The 14,117-nt window shown below is 42.9% G+C and overlaps 1 protein-coding gene across 4 annotated transcripts in view; it reads left to right on the top strand.

Annotated features, from left to right (window-relative positions):
* Nucleotides 1-3,152: 3,152 nt before the first annotated feature.
* The window catches only part of CSNK1G1 (casein kinase 1 gamma 1), a 136,556-nt gene continuing 125,591 nt past the window's right edge, over nt 3,153-14,117 (top strand). Inside the window, exon 1 of one of the 4 annotated variants that reach the window (XM_040969420.1) lies at nt 3,153-3,294. The gene's annotated coding sequence lies outside the window, so the exon portion shown is untranslated. The remainder of the gene's footprint in view (nt 3,295-14,117) is intronic. The other 3 variants (XM_040969422.1, XM_040969421.1, XM_040969423.1) reach the window with 3 other exon arrangements.

The following is a 14,117-nucleotide window of genomic DNA, read 5'->3' as shown; positions in this document are numbered from 1 at the left end:
GGTTGCCGGTATTAGAACTGGCATCCATATGGGATCTCATGTGTGCAATGCAAGGACTTTAGCCACTAGGCTACCATGCCAGGCCCATGAATTTGAATTTTTTTTAAACTCAATTTCTCCTATTTTTGGTTTCTTGAAATAACAGAGCAAGTTATTCCTGCCACATGACAACTCTTATTTAAAGGTAACTATTATATCTATAATCCTTCTTAAGGCTTAACATTTCATTGCTTCTGATCATATATATATTCAAAGTCTCTGAGCACTTTTGAATATAAGAGGTACTTCAATGGTAAATTAGGCCAAATTGTTCCTACTGCTTGTGTTAGACTATTTTTGATATGTTTTTGTATTTGAAAATGCCAGTGGAGCTTGATATTTTAAAACTCAGAATAATTATTTCAATATTAATGAATATTAAAATATTAAATAGTAGGCACAGCATTGGGTTTCCTTAAATAAATGTTAGAGTAATTATGTTTTAAAGATGTATTTGTTTATTTGAAAGGTAGACTGACAGATATCTTTCATCTGCTGGTTCACTCCTCAAAAGGCTGTGACTGCCAGATTTGGGCCAGGATCCAGACTCTACATGGGACTTCTGTTATTAGGAGGGCCCCAAGACCTTGGGCCATCTTCCACTGCTTCCTAGGTACATTCCCAAGAAACAAGATGGGAAGTGTACTAGTCAGAATTGTAAATGTCATTCTGATATGGGCTGATGGCATTATAGGCTCTGTCTTAATTCACTGCACCACCATGCAGGTCTATACGTGTTTCTCAAGTGATTATTTTATGTATTTATAATCTAGAGGCACTGGGGTTGTGCTGCAGAAGTTAAGTCACTGCCTGCAAAGCCAGCATCCCATATGGACACCGGATAGAAACCTGGCTTCTGCCCCTCAGATCTAGCAGCCTATGCACCTGGGGAAGAAGCAGAAGATGGCCCAAGAACTTGGGTCCCTGCCAACTACATGAGACACCTAGATGGAGTTCTTGCTTTTGGCTTCATCCTAGTCCGGCTCCAGTGTTTTGGCCATTTGGGGTGTGAACCAGCAGATGTAAGATCTATGTTTCTCTGCCTTTCAAATAAGCCTTAAAAAAAAAAAACCCAAAAAACTAGAAACCTTAAGGAAACTTCAAGAAAAGACTGAGGTCTTACATTAACCTGTAGGATAAAGGCACAGCACTAACCTAGGAAGGCTATTTGGGATATAGCATATTACACATTGGCCTAACGTGCAGTGCCACAACACTGACACTCAATGAAGGCTTTCTCATGAGTACTGGAAACCAACAGACCTGATGTTTAAGTTACCAGTACCAACCATTTCCTGTCCTAGCTGAGGTGGACAACAGTCCAAAACCTACCATGAAGAAGTTATCATGGCTAATAAAACCGGAGTCTGAAGTTTCAAGTATTCCAATCCAGTGATATGGAAAAGAAAATAATCCAGGAACTATTCTGAAGCGTTACTGCTTTCAAACAAGCTCATTTCAGGACAGGAAAGCCTAGTGAAAATCTTATTTTCTCTGAATGTTCAATTGTTTTCTCTGAGTATTTAATTATCATAATAATATGGGTGACTTTTATGGATGATTATTTTGCTTTTTAACCTTGCCAAGTTTCCCTAATATTTTCTTTTTTAAAAGATGCAATTGGGCCTGGTGTGATAGCATAATGGTTAAGGTCCTCACCTTGATCGTGCCAGAATCCCATACGGGCGCTGGTTCTAATCCTGGCAGCTCCACTTCCCATCCAGCTCCCTGCTTGTGGCCTGGGAAAGCAGTCAAGGACGGTCCAAAGCCTTGGGACCCTGCACCCATGTGGGAGACCTGGAAAGAAGTTCCTGGCTCCTGGCTCCGGATCGATGCAGCACTGGCCGTTGCGGCTACTTGGGGAGTGAATCATCGGACAGAAGATGTTCCTCTCTGTTTCTGCTCCTCTGCACATCTGCCTTTCCAATAAAATAAATAAATTTTTAAAACAAATAAACAAAAATGTAATTATTTTTATTGGAAAGGCAGATTTAGAGAGAGATCTTCCATCCTTTGGTTCACTCCCCAAGTGGCTGCAATGGCTGGAGGGAGCTGAGCTGAACTGAGCCCAGGTGGAGTAGCTGGGACAAAAACCAGTACCCATATGGGAAGACAGCTGGTGCTTGTAGGTGGAGGAAAAGTCAACTGAGCTAACCTCCTAGCCCCAGCTTTTCCTAATGTTTTCAAACCCAAACACAAGAAAAAAATGACATTTCTTTTGGATACTTTTCTTGCCTAAAGAGTAGATCTGAATGTCAAGAGTGGCAGATGTTTTCCACTTTCTGAAGCTTGATTCCTGGTTGCCTTTGGACTTTTTCTTTGTTTACCGTTTTAGGGATTACATCGATTAAAAAAAAAATTCTTTTCCACTTAGCTAGGCTATTTCCAAACCACACACAAATGTGCACAACCCTCACCAAAAACAAAACAAAACAAACCAAAAAACAAAAAGCCAGGTGAAGACAAAAAAATGTTCTCACCATTTCAGCTTCAGAGACTGCTGCAGGAGATCCTAGTGCACGGAAAAGCTTGCACAACACGACAGGAGATTTTACAAATCTAGTTGAAACACAACTGGAAAACCCACCAGAGGGTAATGCGTGCTGAACTGTCAGAAAAGGAACTCCTTGGAGAGCCTGGAAAGAGCCGCCTGAGGAGCCCCCTCCTCCGGGGCTGCTGGGTTATACGGCAGCACGCAGCAGGTGCGAGCGAGTGGTGGGAGGCGGTGGGAAAGCGGGACTGGCGGCGTGCTGCCGGGCCACCAAGAGTCCACTCGGTCCCCAGCCCAGGAGCAGCAGCTCAGAGTGTCGCCAAAGCAAAAAACTACTCTCCCTCTTAACCAATCTCCTGTTGGTCCCGAAGAACTGACGGTGGATGTGTGTGTGTGAGAGGGGGTGCCTTCGAAGGCACTTCCGCTTAGCAACCCCACGCGGTTGCTAAGGAGTGGCCGCACGGGGCTGACCCGGAAGTGGTGGTGTCAATCTCTCCACGCCTGCTCCAGAGTCATCCTATCAGGAGCGGCAGGGTGCGCTGCGGGCTCCCGGTCGAGGGGCGGGGCCGGCGCTAGTGGTTCCGGTTCGGCCCCCGCCGCCCCTAGGGCTCCTCGCCTTCCCCCTCCCCTCCGCCTCCTCGCCTCCCGCCCGCCGGCTCCTGGGAAAGCCGAGCCGCCGCAGCGGGTGGCAGAGACCGGCTCTGGGCGCCTCCGGGAGGAGACCGCGCCCGCCCCCACGGAGCCCCGGAGCGCGGCCGCACCAGGTACCCGCTCCGGCTTCGACGGGAGCCGGGCAGCTCGAGTCGGACGGTGTTTGTTCGTGTGTGAGGAGGTTGTTGTGTGTGTGTGTGTGTGTGTGTGTGTGTGTGTGTGGGGTGGAGGGGTCCGGGCGGGGTTCTGGCCGGCGTGTGTGTGTGTCTGTGGAAGGTTGCGGGGGTGGAATGGAAGAACTGTGGGGAGCCCCGAGGGCGGAGAGTTTGGGGTGGCCGGGCACAGGCGCCCCTTCGGAGGCAGAAGTCTTTGGCCGGTTGCGGACCCTGGAGTTTGGCACCTGGAGGGCTCACTGTGGAAAAGGGGGTGGGGGAGCATCCCCCAGGGCCGAGCGGCGTGGCTGGGAAGGGGGCAGGTCCATCCTTCCAGGAGTCTTTTATTGCCCATCCCTGCTGGGACAGATTGCGGGCTCTGAGGGTTGGTGGAGGGGGCTCCCAGACGGCTGGGCACCGCGGGGAGCCGCCCTTGGCAGAGCTAGGGCAGAAGAGTGGGTAATGAGACCTCCCTCCACCCAACTTCCGTGCGCTTCCCCCACTTCTTCCTTTACTGCTCCCTCGCCCCAACGTCCTAGAGGAGCTGTGCGTCCCCCCTCAACTCCCCCCCCAAAGTGGGAAGGCATCACGGTGTAAAATAGAGTGTGGAACTGGATGTGTTGCCTTTAAAATGCTAACTTCACATGGTGGAAAAGTGCCGGTAAGGCAATACCCGACTGTTTCTCCAAGCTCGGTGTGAAATCTGGTGTAAGTTGTCTTAGCCGAGTGCAATTCTGTCAGCACCCAACTATAGGCTAGTGAGGCGTAGCTTGCCTTGTAGGTCGGTGTGTGTGTGTGTGTGTGTGTGTGTGTGTGTAAGTAAGTAAGTAAGTAAGTAAAAGACTGGAGAAACCGTTTAGATCTAGAGGTCTAGGTAAGACATGTTGAGGCAAGCCTTTTCCAGCCTCTTTTACCTGCCACTAAAGCTGCCCTAGTTTAAATGAAGCAGAAAGATCCTCTCGTGCGTCGCTGACTGGATTACAGGTGTGGTAGGGATAGCTCGGAATAGACGTGAGCTTTCAGAGACCAGAGTTCATGCTATTGAGCCCGTGCCATAATCTTTTAAGGAGATCATTGTGGTTAGGTGGAAGTGTTGGCTTTAAGGTAGATAAGTCAGATTGAAGCCGTACTGTGCCGCTTGCGTGCTAGCTGTTGACCTTGGGTAAGTCGTACATCCTGGTAGAACTTCGGTTTCTTCATATGAAATGAGCTAAATTTCTTACCAGGCAAAGAGGGGGAGTCATGTAGTTAAGTAACAGCCCATTTTAAACAGAAACAGCTTTGAATGGCAGGAATGAATGGTCATTAATCGTAGAGTTGAGGTAGCTCAGTTTTGTGGAAAGAGGTTTGAAATAGGAAGGAAACTGGGTAATAATAGTGCAATGCATGCATGCGGCTAGACTTTCAGGGGCTTCTAGAAATTGGGAGCAGTCTTAATTTAAATCATCAGTATTTACTTAAAAGTTAATAATAGTTAGGGTTAGGTCCTATTTATTGAAGTGACCAAAGTATATTTCTTACGTTTTTCTCAGATTCACCATGTTGGTGTACAGAGTATGAGTTGACATGAAAAACATTTAAAAGGAATGCTTATTTATCCCTGTCTCCCCGCCCACATATAAATCGTAATGTCATATATTTGGTTAAGATAATTTAGATTGGGATATAAATTACAAAGTATAGAATCAGTAGCCTGATTTCTCTTAATTAGACAAAACTTACAGAATGCTTGTATGTAATGTCCTGGAGAATAAATGGAAGAACACTTGGGGCAGGCACAATGTCTGCACTGGCTTATCCTCCAGTTCGAAACACTGGCCTCCCATATAGGTGCTGGTTTGTGTCCTGGTTATGCCACTTCCCATCTAGTTCCCTGCTCCTGGCCTGGAAGAACAGCCTAGGATGGCCCAAAGCCTTGGGACCCTGTACCCGCGTAGGAGACCTGGAGGAAGCTCCTGGCTCCTGGTTGCCTCAGGTCTGGCTGTTGTGGCCATTTGGGGAGTGAACCAGCAACTGGAAGATCTTTTTATCTTTCCTTCTTTCTGTAAGTCTGCCTTTCCAATAGAAATGTCATTTTTTAAAATAAAAAATACTTTTCTACCTTTAAATTGTTCTTGGAATATGGAAATTAATGCAAGACACATGAAGTCTTTATTCATTTTTTGTGTTTAAAATAATCTTTAACCTATTAGATATCAGATTTTTAGCTGTTGGTTTCCTTTCTTTCCTACAGTTTGCAGTTAGTATTTTTTTTAAGACTTATTTACTTATTTGAAAATCAGAATTTTTAGGCACGGTAGCCTAGGGGCTGAGGTTCTCTCCTTGCGTGCACCAGATTCCCATATGGGCGCCAATTCATGTCCCAGCAGTCCTTTTTCCCACCCACCTCCCTGCTTATGGCCTGGGAAAACAGTGGAGGGTGGCGAAAAGCCTTGGGACCCCGCACCCGTGTGGGAGACCTGGAAGAAGCTCCTGACTTTGGATCGGCACAGCTCTGGTAGTTGTGGCCACTTGGGGAATGAATTATCGGATGGAAGATGTTTCTCTTTGTCTCTCCTCTTCTCTATGTATCTGACTTTCCAATGAAAATAAATCTTTAAACAAACAAACAAACCAGAAAATCAAGATTATTAGAGAGAGGGAGAGAGAAATCTCTTCCATCCTCTGGTCCATTATTCAAATAGCCACAACTGCTTTGGCTCCAGGTTTCGGGTTTCATGCCGAAACCTGGAGCCTGGAGCTCCTGTGTATGTGAATGCAAGAATCTAAGAACTTGGGCCATCACCCACTGCTTTCTGCAGGCTCTTTAGAGAGGAGCTGGATCAGAAGTGGAGCAGCCAGGAGTCAAACTCGGTCTCCATGTGGGTGCCAGTAACTCAAGTACTCGAACCATCTTCTGCTGCTTCTAGGCATATTAGCAAGGAGCTGGGTCAGAGGCAGTGTCATTGAGACTTGAAGTGCCATATGCCCATGAGGGATGTGGGCTTCCTAAGTGGTGGTATCAGAAGTTTTTCTTTTTCTCTGTCCTTTTATAAAACTGTATAATAATTCATTTAGGTAATAGAGTTCGAATTTGTTTTTTCGCATGCAACAAATAAGACTGTCAGGTTTCTGAGACTACTCAGTAACCTCTTCTCCTTGAAATATGTGACCATCCAGGGATCCTTGCAGTTGTCAGTTATGGAATTTGCTTGACAGGAGCTCTAAAAATGAGCAGACCTTCCTTTAATATTTGTGCCTATGATGGCTTGAGATTTTTGGAAAAACTGAGAAGGTTTATATATGTACCATATATTCAAATCATATAATGAACAATGTAGTTTTTTGTTTGAGGGGTGCTATCAAATCAAGAATGAAAAAAAAATTAACCATAGAAATGGTAAATGATGTTCTGACAGTGGTCTTTACTGAAAGCAAAGAAGTATTCTTGCAGCATTTGTTTTTATTTTAAAATATATGTTTTATGTAGGTACGATTTAGTCTCTAATGAGAATAAATATTAACTATCATTAAAAATGGCTGATATCATAGATGCTTGATGAAAATTTCTTCAATTGCTTTAGATAACTGGAAATAGATTTCCCATGAAGACTTCTGAATTTATGAAAGGGTAGTTTTTCTCTTTTGAACGTCTGACTTGTCTCTACTCATTTCTGCCTAAATATAGAACCTTTGAGAAACTTAAAGAAAATAGTGAATTTCCTTCACAATTACCATTTTAAATTTTGTAGGTTACTTACTTGGAGAGCTAAATTTGATTTTGACATTATTGGGATTGTGTTCACAATGGACTCAGGAAAAAATTTAGATGCCATCTGTTTTAGATTCCTTCTTTCCTCGCCCCTTGCATGTTTTGTGGCTTTGAATTTATCAGATTATTTTTCAGAGATAAAATTCCTCCATTGACTTAAATATAACATCATCTCTATTAGTGAACATAAGTTCTGTCTTGCTATACAAAGGATGGCTGAGGTTGATTTAAGGTAATTGTTACATTAGTTCAAACTTTAGAATAGTTGGAGATTTACAGAGTAAGTGAACAGATAGCACAGAGTTCCATATCTCATCCTCCCCAACTGTTCCCCTGTTATTAATGTCTTGCATTTGGTACATTTGTTACAGTTAATGAACTGGTATTGATAATTTAGCATCATCTCTGTCATTGACTTTAGGATGCACCTGTAAGTTTTGTGATTGTTGACAAGTAGATAGTACTACACTTTGAAATCATTGAGTTATTTCACTGTCCTAAACACCGCATGTGCTTTGCTCCAGTATCCCAATCAGTGGTAGCCATTGACCTTACCATTGCCTCTATAGTTTTGCCTTTTCTAAAATGTTGCTTAGTTGAAATCATGGGATTTTGTTTGTTTTAGTTTTAGTTTTTGCTTTTTGTTTAACTTTATGCAGATTGTTTGGCACAGCAGATTAAGGTGCTGCTTACAGTGTTGGTGTCTCATATTGTAGTGTTGATTCAAATCCCGACTGTTCTGCTTTCTATCCAGCTCTCCACTGATGTGTCTGAGAAAGCAGTGATGGTGACCCATCTGCTTGGGCTGTTGTCACCTGTGAGGGAGATCAACCTGGCCCAGCTCCCACTGTTTGATGAGTGATCTAACAGACAGAAGATTGCTCTCTCCCTGTCACTCTGCAGAGAAGAGAAAGGTCTTATCTGCTGGTTCACTCTTCACATGCCCACAGCATCCAGGGCTGGGCCAGTCCAAAGCCAGATCCCGGAACTCCAGCTGTCTTTTATGTGGGTGATAGGATCTTAGGCATTTGGGCTGTTATCCACTGCCTCCCAGACACATTAGCAGTAAGCTGGATTAGCAGCTGAGTGACCAGGACTTGAACAACTGCTAGGTCATGGCTTGTGGGATCCTGTATGGGAGCTGAACCTGTTGCACCATAAGGTCTACCCCTCATGTACAGCTTTTTAAAAACAGGTTTCTTTTGTTTAGCTGTATGCATGACTTTGTTCCCCTTCCTTTCCCTCCCTTCCATTCTCTTCTTTTCTCCTCTTTCCTCCCCTCCTCCTCCTGGTTTGATAGTTTGTTTCTTTTTATTTCTGAGTAATTTTGTGCTGTTTGCCTGTTGCTTCACATGTTGAAGTTGAAGGACATCTCCATTAACTCTCAGTTTTGGCAGTTATGGATAAAGCTGCTGTCCACATGCTTGTACAGGTTTTTCTGTGGACATTTAAGCATTCCTTGGGGTAACTGATAGGGGGTATGATTGCTGGATCATAAGGTAACACTGTTATAGAAAAAGAAATGATCAGACTGTCTTCCAAAGTGCCATGCCATTTTACTTTCCGTTTGCAGTGGTTACAGTTCCATCCTTTCAGAGTATCAGCATTTGTTGTTTTATTTTCTTATTTGTTTTGTTTTTGTTGTAACCATTATCAAATAGAGGTGGGTGAGATTTCTATGTTGTTTTAATTTGCAATTCCATAATAGCATGATTTTGAGCATATTCATATATTTATAGTCTTTTTTGGTAAGGTATTTGATCACATCTCTTGCCTATATTAATGTTGGGTAATTTTATTTTCTGTGTTTTCTGTAATTTTTTTGTGTGTTTTAAGTGATTATTGTATATTTTTGGATGCAAATCCTTTTTTTAAATTTCTTTTTTAAAAAGATTTATTTTTATTGGGAAGGCAGATATACAGATAGAAGGAAATACAGAGAGAAACATCTTCTTGTTCACTAGTTCACTTCCCAAGTGGCCATGATGGCCGGAGCTGAGCTGATCCGAAGCCAGGGGCTTCTTCCAGGTCTCCTAAGCAGGTACAGGGTCCCAAGGCCTTGGGCCATCCTTGACTGCTTTCCCAGGCCACAAGCAGGGAGCTGGATGGGAAGTGGAGCAGCCAGGGTATGAACTGGTGCACCCATATGTAATCCCAGAGAGTGCAAGGCGAGGACTTGAGCTGCTAGGCTACTGGCTGGGCCAAGGATGCAGATTCTTTATTGCATATGTTTTTTTCTGATTTTCTTTTCAGTTGATGGTCTGTTTATGTTCTTCCTTTCTTCCTCTGTTTTTCATTTTTGCTATTTAAAAGGCAGAAAGAAATCTTCAATTGCTTATTCACTCCCCAGATGCCCGTGATGTGGGGCTGGGACAGGCTAAATCTAGGAGCCTAAAACTCAAGCAGGGTCTCCCAATTGGTTGGCAGGAATTCAAAGACTTGAACCATCCGCTGCAGCCTTCCATGCAGCCTTCCAGGCTGCACATCAGCAGGAAGCTGGATAAGAAGAGGAGGAGCCAAGTGTTGAGTACCGATAAGTATGACTTATATCCCAAATGGTGGCTTAACTGCTGCTCCAAACACCTGGTACCTTCCAGTTGTTCTATTAAAATATTTTCTGTTGTAAAAGTGTTAGTAATGCTTTTGGTCCATCCCCCCCACCCCTTTTTAAGGCTTATTCTTTTATTCATTGAATGGCAGACTTGGAGAAGAATAAGCAACAGGCTTATTCTTGCATCAACAGCCTCATTCCTCAGGTGGCTACAACTGCTGGAGTTGTTGGGCTGGTCCAAAGCCAGGAGTCAGGAGCTTCCTCTGGGTCTTCCATGTGAATGTAAGGTCCTAAGGACTTGGGCCATCTTCCACTGCTTTCTCAGGCCCATTAACAAGAAACAGGATCAGAAGAGGAGCAGCCAGGACTCAAACTGGCACCCATGTGGGATGCTGTCCTTGCAGACAGTGCCTTCATGGACTGTACCACAACACTGATCCCATTGTTGGCTTTCTTTCTTTCTTTCTTTCCTTTTTTTTTTTTTTTAAGATTTATTTATTTTTATTGGAAAGGTGAATATTCAGACAGGAGGAGAGACAGAGAGGAAAATCTTTCGTCTGATGATTCACTCCCCAAGCTGCCGCAACGGCTGGAGCTGAGCCAATCTGAATCCAGGAGGCAGGAGCTCGTCTCTGGGTCTCCCACGCAGGTGCAGGATCCCAAGGTTTTGGCCCTTCCTTGACTGCTTTCCCAGGCCACAAGCAGGGAGATGGATGGGAAGTGGAGCTGCCGAAATTAGAACTGGCGCCCATATGGGATCTCGAGTGAGTGCAAAGCGAGGACTTTAACCACTGTGCTATTGCACCGGGCCCCCATTGTTGGCTTTCTAAGATATTAAACTGAATGAAATATATTGAGAAAGGTTCTTAAATGAAATTTGCCTAGCATTGTTCAAAGTCAGGTTTTCCTTTACAAAATGAAGGATACTAAGTTAGCTGTTAACTGGCAAGTACTTAATTTGTTTAATCTGAGTAGAGAATTAGGAAGTATGAGCTAAATGTAATATCAGCCTTTATGCTAGTTGGAGTTAATAAAGTGGCTTGTTAGGAGATCTGAATTCAGAATTTTTAAATTGTTAAAGTTAAGGACCTTCGTCCTGTACATTTTATTTTGCACCGTTTTAGTTGTACAAATGTCTTGACTGCTCTTCCTCATGTTAGCTTCTCCCTATTGCATTTGTTTTTGAAGATTAAGCAAGAGATTGAGCTGGAAAAGACTGGAAAAGATATTGAATAAGGAAAGATACCAGGGGACTGTGTTGCCTGCCTGAGTATCTCCAATTCGGCTCTACTCTGAGAATCTTGATCTTAAAAGTAGTAGAATATAGGCCCTGTATGATGGCTTAGTGACTAAATTCCTTGCCTTGCATCTGCCAAGATCCCATATGGGTACTAGTTCATGTCCCAGCTACTCCACTTCCCTTCCAGCTCCCTGCTTGTGGCTTGGGAAAGAGGTAGAGGATGGCCCAAAACCTTGGGACTCTGCATCCATGTGGGAGACCTGAAGAAGCTCCAGGTTCCTGGCTTTGGATCTTGGCTCAGCTCTGGCCGTTTTGGCCACCTGGGGAGTGAACCTAAAGGTGGAAGATATTTCTCTCTGCAAATCTGACTGTCCAAGAAGAATAAATAAATCTTTTAAAAAATGTAGAATGTTTTTGAGACATTCTTTGTCATGCAGTCTAAGCACTAATTCTTGGCTAGTTGGCTTTTTCTAATCGTCTTCTACTTTTAGGACACCTTCTGTTTTCCAGAGCATTTTAGTAACCTCTATTATTATCATGACATGAGAGTCCTCTGTTTATGGAGAAGGACTATCATGGAAGAAGATTCAAGGATTTGTCTGTTAAAGCACTTTTCCCAGAGATGGAGGCTCTCCAAATGAATCAGTGGACAAGCTTACATGTAATGGGATCCATCTGGTTACAGCTGGAGTTGCTTGAATTTGGTAGATTTTAATGTCATGGAATTAAAAACATGGAGATAGACCTTGTCATAGCTTTTTTTCAGCTGCGACCACTTAAGTGCAAACAGGCTAAATGACTTGCTTAAGATCGTAGAGCTGGTTAATGAATCAGATTGGAGTCCAGGCCTCCTGACTCCCTGTACAGTCTAATTTCTGATGTAACTACCCTGAAATCTTCATTTTAGTTAATGAAAATGTTACAGTTTTGTAAGAAGAAAATTTTCTAGGAAATTAAACTACTATGATTATTTCTTAGAATTCAAGTACTTGGTTGAATTCCTGGTTAAAATCTGAAGCAGGTACCAGGTGTCACTGGATTTTAGTCATGAGCAAATTTGTTATGTTTCACATTCTAGGCAGAAATTGGCCAACTTAAAGATGAGTTTATTATAATCTATATTTAGTGAGCACACATTTGGCTGCATTAAAATGAATCTTAATGTATTTTTTTTTTTTGCACAGTGGAAATAGTCTGTTAATATTTAATGCCACAAAGCAACAATGGAATTCTGCTTTCATGTGGTGGTGTAGTATTTATAAAGCTAGAGTGGAGTGTTATGTAAAAACTAAAAGTACAGATTAATTTAATATGCATCTGGTGAATTCAGGGCTTGAAGGATGCACATCTGTTGAGAAAACAAATCATAGAACTATTCAGAGCTTCAGCATCTTTAAATGTGTGTGCTTTGATTCTCTTTAACTGTTTTGAAACAATCTTTAATGGATTTAGAAAGGGCCATTTGCTCTAAGGAAGCAACTGTAAAGCCATTTATGATGCTATTAATCACTTTATTATTCTCCATTACTTTGATACATTAGTATTTTTCTTTTCATTTCATTTATTGAGAAAGGAAGGGGTTAAGTGACTCAACATAACAAAAATGAGTTTGCTACAGAGCTATGTTTATAAAGGAGGGAGTATTTCTGAATGGGCTAGAAAAGAAATAATATTAAAGCTGTGAATATTAATTTGAATCAGTCAATGAAGAAATAATGAGAGTTCCTTTTGTGCATTCATCATCATATTAGTAATGTAAGAATATAGAAACTGAAGATATAGTCTTGATGATCAAGTTGGAGCACCAAGACTTGAAAGTTAGAGAGTCATACAGTAGGTACAGGCCTGATGATATACCTCATGAGTGCTATAGAAATTATTACTATTATTATTTTGAAGATTTATTTATTTTTATTGAAAAGGCAGATATACAGAGACAAGGAGAGACAGTGAGGAAGATCTTCCATCGCTGATTCACTCCCCAAGTGCCCGCAACAGCCAGAGCTGAGCTGATCTGAAACCAGGAGCCAGGAGCTTCTTCTAGGTCTCTGATATGAATGCAGGGTCCCAAGGCTTTGGGCCATCCTCAACTGCTTTCCCAGGCCACAGGCAGAGAACTGGAAGGGAAGTGGAGCTGCCAGAATTAGAACTGGCGCCCATATGGGATCCTGACGCATGCAAGGCAAGGACTTCAAGCCACTAGGCTACTATGCCAGGCCTAGAAATTATTTTAAAAAGTATTCGAGAGAAAGTAAGCATACAAGTACATGTGTAACAACTCTTCTGATTGAGCTCTCAAAACCAACCAGAGATTTCCCATGTGAGTGACAGGAACTATCACCACTGCTTTCCAGGGTATGCATTGGTAGAGTCAGTAGCTAAAGTGTGAAATTAATGTATAATGTAAGATGCAGGTGCCTTTTAAAAAAATATTCATTTGAAAGAGAGAGATATCGTTAGTTGCTGGTTTACTGCCCAGATGGCCACAACAAATAGGACTGGGAGAGGCTGAAACCAGGAACTGGAAACTCCATCTTAGTCTGACACGTAAGTATCAGGAGCCCAAGTACTTGGGCCATCTTTCACTACTCTTTCCAGGCAGTCAGCAGGAAGCTAGATCATAAGTGGAGCACCCAGAATTGAATCCAGCGTAACTGGGGATGCTGGCACTGCAGACGATGACTTAACTCATTCTCTTCAGTAACACGAGTGCACAGGTGTCCAGGCTAGTATGTGTCTAGGCTGAATATTTGTTCCATATGCGAATATAGAGGGTAAAAAACAGTGACTACTTTGTAATTCTGATGGGAATGAAGTTAAAGTAGTGGTTCTGATTAGAATTATTTTGCTTACTAGAATCTTAATAGAATCAGTGTTTGCTGGTTAGACTCGTTTTGCGGGGAGTTGGTGTTGTCCACCTGTAGGTCAGCTGTCTGCCTGTGATGCTGGCATCCCTTGTGGGTGCTGGTTTGTGTCTTGGCTGCTCCACTTTTAATCCAGTTGCTTATTATTGGGAAAAGCAATGGAAGATGGCCCACGTGTTTTGATCCCTACCACCCATGTGGGAGACCCAAATGCAGCTCAGTGCTGGCTGTTGCTGCCATCTGGGAAGTAAACCTTAGGAGATGAAAGGTCTCTGCTTCTTTCTCTGTACGTCTGGTATAACCAAATAAACAAACAAAATTTGAAAAAAAAAAAAGCATTTGGGGCAACTTATCCCAGGATCAGTTAAATCACAATCT

This window comes from Ochotona curzoniae, unplaced genomic scaffold, assembly GCF_017591425.1.
Source record: "Ochotona curzoniae isolate NIBS_2020 unplaced genomic scaffold, NIBS_Ocur_1.0 scaffold_4701, whole genome shotgun sequence".
Lineage (NCBI taxonomy): Eukaryota > Metazoa > Chordata > Mammalia > Lagomorpha > Ochotonidae > Ochotona > Ochotona curzoniae.
Note: the sequence above shows the minus strand (reverse complement) of the source record. Positions and strands in the feature narration are given on the sequence as shown.